Here is an 8,990-nt window from a genome sequence, read left to right as displayed (position 1 = left end):
GGCGTGGATGTTGCTGGGTGTTGCCATGGTAGCCATAAAGGGGCTTAAGATGTGTCTGTGTGTGTGTGTGTGTGTGTGTGTGTGTGTGTGTGTATGAATGGGTGTCTGTTTGTGTGTCTGCTCAAAGACGCCTGCGTGTTGCAGTGTGAGAAAGGAGAGTAGATATGTGCTTGAAGTCTGTTTTATACATTCATTGTAGTCTTACCCATTCATTTCCAATCACCAGTCTTTTTTGACCGGGAACACCATGGGTGTATACAAGTTTCATAAAGCACACAAATTTTTACAAAAATATTTCAGATTTATTTTATGTGTTCAAATGCCATGTATGAACAGTGTCATGGAACCTCATGACAAACAGATGAAATTTACTGCACTTTTTATAAGAGGAAATCAGTCAGATTTGACCGGAACACAACAGGAGGGTTAACAGGAGCTCTCTGGCAGGTGCATACATCCTTAGGTGGATTACATCTTTACAGAACGTTATTTGTCAAGTCTCAGTATTAACATCTGTTTACCCATGTGGAAGAAACAGATGAGGTCACATGGTGTAGAACTATAGTTATGTCTGCAAATGTAGCCGAGGGCACATTATATTCAACCAGCTTTCAATTGTTTACCTTCGACTTCTGGAGAAACTAAATGAAACTAAATATAAAAATATCCAACAAAGTTTGGAAAAAGTCTCTGATATTTGGTCTCCTGGTTTAAAAAACTTGTTTCTCTGTGCTTATGTGCACAGATGTTGTGTGCCATAAGCTACAATAAGCGGATAGACTCGCTGACTCGAGCAATAGGCTTTTTTCTGTTTGGTTGAATCTGAAGTTTGAGCTTTTTGAGAACAGGCATGCCCAATCCTGTCCTGCTGCCTCCACTAAAGACAAGAAAGACAAACAGAAAAAGGTTTTTATTTTTTTACTTACTTTTTCTTTCTTGCCTTCTTTCCTGGTTTCTTTCTATCTTGATTCTGTGGATGTCTAGTTTAAATTACAGATGGAGAAACAAACTTAATTAAGCCACAATATTGCAAAATCTGTACACTATCATCATGGAGTTGGCCTAAATAAACATTTATTACATCTGTAAATAGTATCTACATCCATTTTAAACCCGTGGACACACATGCACGAGTCTTGGTGTCAGCTGCCTGGCTGTTTGTGTTGACTCATTAGAAACAGGTTGGGTTTGTAGAGTGAGTGAAAAACTGGCAAGCTGGCATACGGGTGGCACAAGGTGTATTTGCTGTTGAGCTTAGAATAATTGTAGACAGACCTCTATGTGTGTGGTGTGTCTGGCTATGTGAGAGACAGAGTGACAGATCATTTTTATGTACTTACAAGTTTGCTTACAGGTGCACATGCACTATATCTGTAAATGTGTATGTGTGTCTCTGCAGGGCTCACTGCATTTGCAGATTTAAACCAGAAGCCACATGATGTTGTGTTTTTAGCGTGTTTGTTGCGTGTTTCTCAAACTGTTCAGCTGAAGTGAACAGAGCCACGGGATGAGCTTATGTTAATGTGAGTTAACACGGTCTTGGGTTGGGATGCAGAAAATCCGCCAGATATTAGACAACAGGTTCTGGGAAAGTCAAAGAGCAGTTCATCAAATCATTAAGGTTGTGAAACTGACAACACCATCAAAATACAAAGCTGTTATTTTTAAAGGTTGCCCTTGTGGCATGGTTGGTGTTCGAATCAACCAGTGCTTAACTTACAAGAGGTTACAACTTCTGCTGTGTGATGATATTTTATCATTGTTAGAAAAGAAGGGCTATAACTACAGGCACAATGGCAGCAGCTTTTCAACACTGAAGGCAAAGGGAGTAATTTTAGTGAAGAACAACTTTCTTCAATCAGACCAGAAAAGACTTGATGGAAATAACATGTGTCACACACAAAAAATACACATTCATAACAATAGAGAGAGAACTAACAATATTAAGTCAACAAATACAATAATACTACATAATATAGGGAGTCACAATCTAACTAGGACTTGAACCCAAATGCACGACTCCAGAGCCAATGTTCAAATAAACAATCTTTTAATGACAATGTTGTCAAGAACATAGCTCAGGGTGGTAAGGACTCAAGTTCACTACTCAGCTTGGTAAAACAGTGGTTTACTCCAGGCAATGGTCTGTACACGGGAAGGCAAGCAATACATGCAAAGGTAACGTGAGGCCTGTGACTGTGACTGAAGAATCCTGGAACGTGAACTGTGAAGAACAATGAACTGGCGACAAGACACAAAGGGGAATATATACACAGGATTGTTTGGGGGTAATAGGACACAGGTGCGGGAGACACAATCAGGGATCAGGTGCACACAGACGAGGAGGGGGCAGGGCAGACAGGAGCCTTGAACAGAGGCACAGGTGAGTGCTACAAAAAATAAAACAGGAAGAACAGACATGAAACATGAGGGGCAAAATAAAATACATAAACATATCAAAGGAAAAACTACTAAATACAGTGGAGGGAAAAAACATCACCCCTTTGATGAAAAGTTACTACGACTATATAAAAGAAAAGTATCAAAATAACATAAAATAAATAGAAATACAAAACCTGGCTTTGTGAGAAATGGAGCACGAAAGTGGCATGGGTTCTCTGGCTTCACAAGACGAACTGGCACAAAGGAGGGAAACACAGACTATTTATACACTATTGGGAAACAGGTGGAAAAAAATCACAGTGGGGCAAACAGTCCAGCCAGTGGGAAACACAGGGGGGAGCGGCAAGTTACCTGAAACAAGATGAGAGTGGGATGTCAAAATAAAACTTCATATAACATGATTTCTTGGACATTACAGAGTTGGAATGATAAGAATCTTTCTCCTTTCTTTTTCTGCTTAATAATGTCAATAATAAACAAGTAGTTTTGTAACATTTACATTTTATGCATGTCAGAAAGTTTTAGAGTGGCTGTGATGGAGCAGCAGGTTTTTGTTGTAAAATGAGTACTATGTGACATCGAAATCACAAAGTGCCACTACTGTCAAAAACTGTGTTTAAAAATTTGACATTTAAAGGGTTAAAAAGCTGTGTCCATCTTGGCACAGGAGGAATGACCATACATTAGAAATAATATGTGCCATACAAATTTCTTTGACTGTTGTTGGATTGAAGCCGTCCAAATGTTCATCAGATTTAGTCATCATTCTATCATTAGCACAAATCCTATTTAGTTTACAGTGGTGATAAGTGTTTCCATTCTTAGCCTTATTAGTATAGTGGTGTACCAAGCGGGATACCAGGATTCAATTCCCCGATATGGCAACTCTTGTGCTGGTCCCAATCCTGGATAAGTGCTAAGGTTGCACACTCACTCCTCTCATACTTCTGTAGTATTGTTTAATGCTAGTGGAATTAGCATGGCGGGGAGCGATAACCCTCCTCCAGCTCTGCCAGCTCTGCCAAACAGTTAAGGTTAAAAAAAAAGGTTAAAATAGTGACACCAGCAGGCATGGTTGAGTGTATCCTGGGTGCCAGAGCATCCAACATCCAGTCATATCTGAAACTGCTGGCTAAAATTGTTATTCACTTTGGCAATAACGACACCCAACTTTGCCAGTCGGAGGTCATAATTTTGCTCAAACAATGTCAGACACTGTAGTTTTCTTCAACCCCCCTCACCAATCAGAGCAGTGAGGATGTTGTCATTCAACCGCTGGCTGTCAAAATGGTATTGTGGAAAAAAATGTGGGCTACATAGATAACTGGAATGCTTCCCTTCCCATTTCATGTTGTCAGCAATGGCACCACATGGAAGAACTGAGAAAGAACATATTTTTTAACACCACAAAGGTGAAGGCTACAAGCATACCAGAGGTCCAGAGGTCCATTATTTATTATTGACATCATTGTTCATTCCATGCAGAGAAGACACTTAGGTGGAAGCTGCCCCCCCACCCCATGCAAAATGTTGTGCTTCTTTTGTGCTGGTTTGTGCCATAAAAATTTTTGTTTGTGCTGCTAAGGTTTTTCAGTTATTAAAGATTATTTCTTGGGTCATCCAGAGTTCACCCAGCACCCCATCTACTCCGAATGGTACCGTTCATATATGCTTTGTTTGTGCTGTTGTGCTGTTTAAGTTTTAATTTTCCAGTGATGATTTCAGGTGATTACCTGCTTCAACAGTCCTGTCAACCAAAATTATGTCTGAAATACCAATAAAAGATTGTAATCCATAGCCAGCATTTTGTTTTGTATTTGAAATATCATGCACTGCAACTTATTTGCCATTAAGGTGCACTCATGCTACTTTAACCAAGAAATCAAGAGTCTTTATTGTCATTATGAAAACATAATGAAATTTTGCAGATACTCTGGCTTTAAAAGAAAACACAAGTTAGAAGAAGCTATCTTTGAGCCTTTTTGTTGTGGTCATGATGTTCCTGTACCGCTTCCCTGATGGCAACTGATGCCGGTTGGTCTGCACATGACTTTAGGGTCCAACCTGACACCTTATCTGGGCCTGCAGCCTTGTTGGTGTTGATCCTCCAGAAGTCACTTGGTGCAGCTGCAGTATGATAGGCTGTTGCTGCATCTCTGGCTGGGGAAGATGTACAGCCCTTCTGCCACGCAGGGAGTCGAAGCTTGCAAAGAAGCTGTTTTAAGGTGTCAGGCAGATTGGGGTCATGGCTGACCTGCTGATTGTTGTTCTTGTAGTCTTTGATGGTCTTGATGCCTTTCCACATATTACGTGGGTTGTTTCCACTGAAGTGCTCCTGGATGCGTTGTTTGTATCTGTGTTTGGCCAGTTGGATGCCCTTTTTCAGTTCTTTCTGGGCCTTGCTATAATCAAGCCTGTCTCCTGATCTGTATGCTGCATCCCAGGCTTTTAGCAGGGGCCACACTGTCCTGTCCAACCCAGGCTTCTGATTAGGAAAGGCCATGATTGTCTTTGTGGGCAGGACAGCATGGGTGCAGAAATGAATGTAATGTGACAGCACAGATGATGTGTATTCCTCCAGATCAGCTCCCTGTTTGAACACTCCGCAGTCTTTATGCTCAAAGCAGTCCTGTAAGGCTGAGGAAGCCCCCTCAGTCGATACCTGGATGGTTTTGGTGGTGGGTTTGGTTCTACAGATCAGAGGTCTGTTGGCAGGAATCAGCTCCACAGAGATGTGATCTGACATCTGACCAAAGTGAGGAACTTCTACAGCCTTGTATGCACCTGGGATGTTGCAGTAGACCTGATCCAGTATATTGCAGTCTCTGGTAAGAAAGTTTATGAATTTGGGGAGAACAGATTTTAATTCCACATAGTTCAAATCCCCAACCACAATCACAGCCGCCTCTCCATTATTGTTCATCTGGCTGCTGATCCAGCAGTATAGCTCCTCCACTGCTGGCCTAACATTGGCTCGCTGTGGTATGTAGGCCACAATGATTGCAACAAAGCTGAGTTCTCTTACCAGTTTGAATGGTCTGCACTTAACTGCCAGATATTCCAAATCAGGGGAGCAGAACGTTTTGATTGTGTTAGCAACTGTACACCATGAGTTGTGAATGTACACTACCAAACCTCCTCCTTTGGTCTTGCCTGAAGCTGCAGTCTGGTCAGCCCGAAACAGAGAGAGCCCCACTAGCTCCACTGCTGCATTGGGGAATTTGTTGTCCAGCCATGTCTCGATCCTCCATCCTTCGTGAGATGATTCTCAGTCGGATTTCGTCCATTTTGTTGGTAAGTGACCTGGCGTTAGCAAGGAGAAGGCCTGGTAGTGTCGGTCTGTATGGTCTAGCATGTAGCCTAGCGCGCAGGCCGCCCGCTACCCCGCTTTTGTTTACGGTATCTCCTGTGTCTCTTAGGCCACAGAAGGGGGATGGTGGGAACCCCTGTGGTCCGCTGCAGTTGGGTGGAATAAAATCCAGCTTTGGAAGTTCGTACAGTCCAGAGTTGTTGCCCAATTCCCACAGTTCAGCCTTTCCATACTGGATTAAGGTTATAAGTACTTGAAATGTGGGTGAAAAAACCAACAATAAACAACAGTAGAAAAGCCAAGCATGTGTCCGTGCCGCCATCTTTAACTCTGGAGATAAAAAAAAAAAAAACCTTATCAAGCACTTTGAGAGCACAGATTTCACGACCCCCCTGAAAATCAAACTTCTGGCCAATGTCAATAAAATGTGTAAAAACTGAGTTAATACAATATAGAATGAAAGACATCACAGTCAGTCAACAGTCCATGAACAATGCCGACAGTGCGAAATGACCGAAAATCTTAATCTCTGCTCATGTTAGCTCGTTAGCTAACATTTTCACATTAGATGTGTCATTAGCAACTGCACAAAAGTGCTAGAAGGGGAAAATTAATTTCCAAATAATTACTTAAATAATAAACCATCTTGATGAAATTAAAATTATTATTTTTGTCTACAAACACAGCATTGTTATGGTTGCTAACTCTTGACCTAGATATTTGATTTCAAGCCAAGCATATGAAGTATAGCACAGAGTATATTATGATTGGTAGCAAAGGCCAAAATTATTCAAGCAATAAATCCTAATTATATTTGTTTGTTCTTAAACTAGATGCTCAAACAACCAGCAGTAGACAGAGATTCGATTTTTGCAGTTCTCTGCTCATCAAACGAGGCCATACTCCAAAATGGCAACATAGCCACTCTAAATATTAGTATGTGGACGGCTCTGTACACCTTTGTCAAAACAAACAGACACAGCATCTGGTCAGCTTTGGGATTCAGTTATCATGTAACTGATCCTGAAACTAGCCATAACACAGGCTCTGAATCAGGTCCCCTTTTCCCTGAACAGTCATTTCAGCTTCAAGTTCCTTTTGACAAGTGGAGGGATTTTATTCCAGAAAAGGCTGAATACAAAGCTAAGTATAATAAAACCCAAAAAAGGACAATTTTGAAGCCTGGCACCTCGACCCACATATAAATGAGCAAATCTGGAAAGCAGTTAAAATTCCTTGCACATTTGTTTTTAAAAGAGCCAAAGTCTATCCATCAGTCACAAATAATTATATTGAAGTCAGAGGATACAGTAAGGAGTGTCATGGTCCTCTTGACATTAATTGTGACAGAGAGCCCAAAATCAACAGCCCAATGTTGCGCAACTGTTATCTTGAAAACAGTGATGACTTGGCAACTCAAAGCTATTCATATCCGGATAGGTGTGTGTGCAGATAGCCAAAGAACACTGTGTTGCAAGTGTTGCAACCACACTTGCTATGCTCCTCTCATGGTTGCTGTCCCAAAGTCCATATTAATGCGAAGACAGGTAAACCAGGTGAGGATAAACACTCAACGATCATTGGAGAGCATTACATGCAAGCGCCGTGTGTGAAAATGCTCTGGACAACAAAGAGAGGTCCCAGTCTTTTGTACCCCCGGATTTCCCTAGGCCATTATTACCTAGGTCATTCTGCTTTGCACGAGCAGCTCCTCAAGGCCATGATTACGTAAGCTGCTCTGCTTTACTGTTACACTACTAGATTATGATTCAAACATATTATATGAATTCTCACACTTGTTAAAGTACCAGATTATGACTCAAACATATTATGTGAATTCCTCACACGCTGGATGGAAGCACATTGCAGCTATTGAAGTACAGTGCACCTCACAGTGGTAGCATTAAAGACACTGGACTGGACAAGTTTTTCTGTGACCACTGGAGTCAAACACAAATGCATGTGTACAAGACCCTATCCAAGAAATCTCAACCAACAGTATATTTTCATGCAACTGGCTCAGTAGTTCAAAAACTGGCGAGATCGAATGGCTTGTCCGGCTATATCTTCTTTTATCAGGGTGTTATGACAGGGCATAACAGCTCTAATGTCCCAATGATGCAAAGGCTGTCAGAGAAATATGATATTAGTGCTTTCACACAGTGGCTGAAAGAATGGATCAATGCAGGTGCTCCTGTTCCAAAAGAAGCTTTAAGTGGTTTTTCTCTGGCCATTCTTCTTTTACCCCTCATCCTAATCTGAATACCTACATCAATGAATGCTTTTGGGTTTTTTTGGGAATCAACCTGCAAAACTGCCCCCATGTTTTGTCAGGGCAGATGTTGCCCATTGCATCAAGATGATCTGCCAGTGGGACGGTGTTACGCCCAAGTCTAGGGGGGTTGAAGGTGCAACGCACACACAGAAAAAAAAGAAGACCAAAACAAACAGTTATCGAATAAGGTGAACAGTTTATTTTTAACACACACCGGCCAGCATTCAGGATATGTGTCGAAGCTTCTCTTTGGGGGAACCCATGCCAAATTAATAAACAAAAACAAAACTGTCTCTCCCGGCACCTACTAACTAAACCCTACATGAAACAAAAGTAAACAAAAAGAGATTAATAAACAACATAATAACATTAATATTTTCATGTATTTATTGTCCTGCATAACTTGTATCATGAGTCTCTGTGTTGCACATTTTAAGGAGGTCCTGAACAACATTTTTTATTAATATTATATATGTTCTTCTTTGTTCATTTTATTAATTGTTCTGCATGTCTATTAATGACCTCAGTAAGTTAATAATTTCAATTTCATTTTCATAATTTATTCTATTCTGTTTTCAGGGTGACTCTGTAACATCTGTCCAGGGATTACAGATGAAAAATAGCCTCTTGACACAAACAAATAAAATAAATAAATAAATAAATAAATAAATAAATAAACCAACCTCCCTAAACTACACAAAACAGGAGAAAACAGTCAAAAGCAAATGGCAGCTCACCCCTACTGCTTCATGCTGGTATATACAAATGAATATGGATCGTGCAGATTATATACAACACAGGCAACACACAGGAAATAAGGCACGGGCAGGTTAGAAGCTAGCGAGGAGGACGGTGACAGCTGTCAAATGACCCTCTTTGAGTTTGACAGCTTCCGCAGTACTTATAGGCCGCGCCTGGTCTCTCTGCTTGTCTTCCTCTCATCCCTCCATCTCAGTTCTATTGTAGTTTTTTTGTTTTGGTCATTATCAGTGTCTCTGCTAT

Source organism: Echeneis naucrates, chromosome 7 (genome assembly GCF_900963305.1).
Source record: "Echeneis naucrates chromosome 7, fEcheNa1.1, whole genome shotgun sequence".
NCBI classification, from domain to species: Eukaryota; Metazoa; Chordata; class Actinopteri; order Carangiformes; family Echeneidae; genus Echeneis; species Echeneis naucrates.
Note: the sequence above shows the minus strand (reverse complement) of the source record.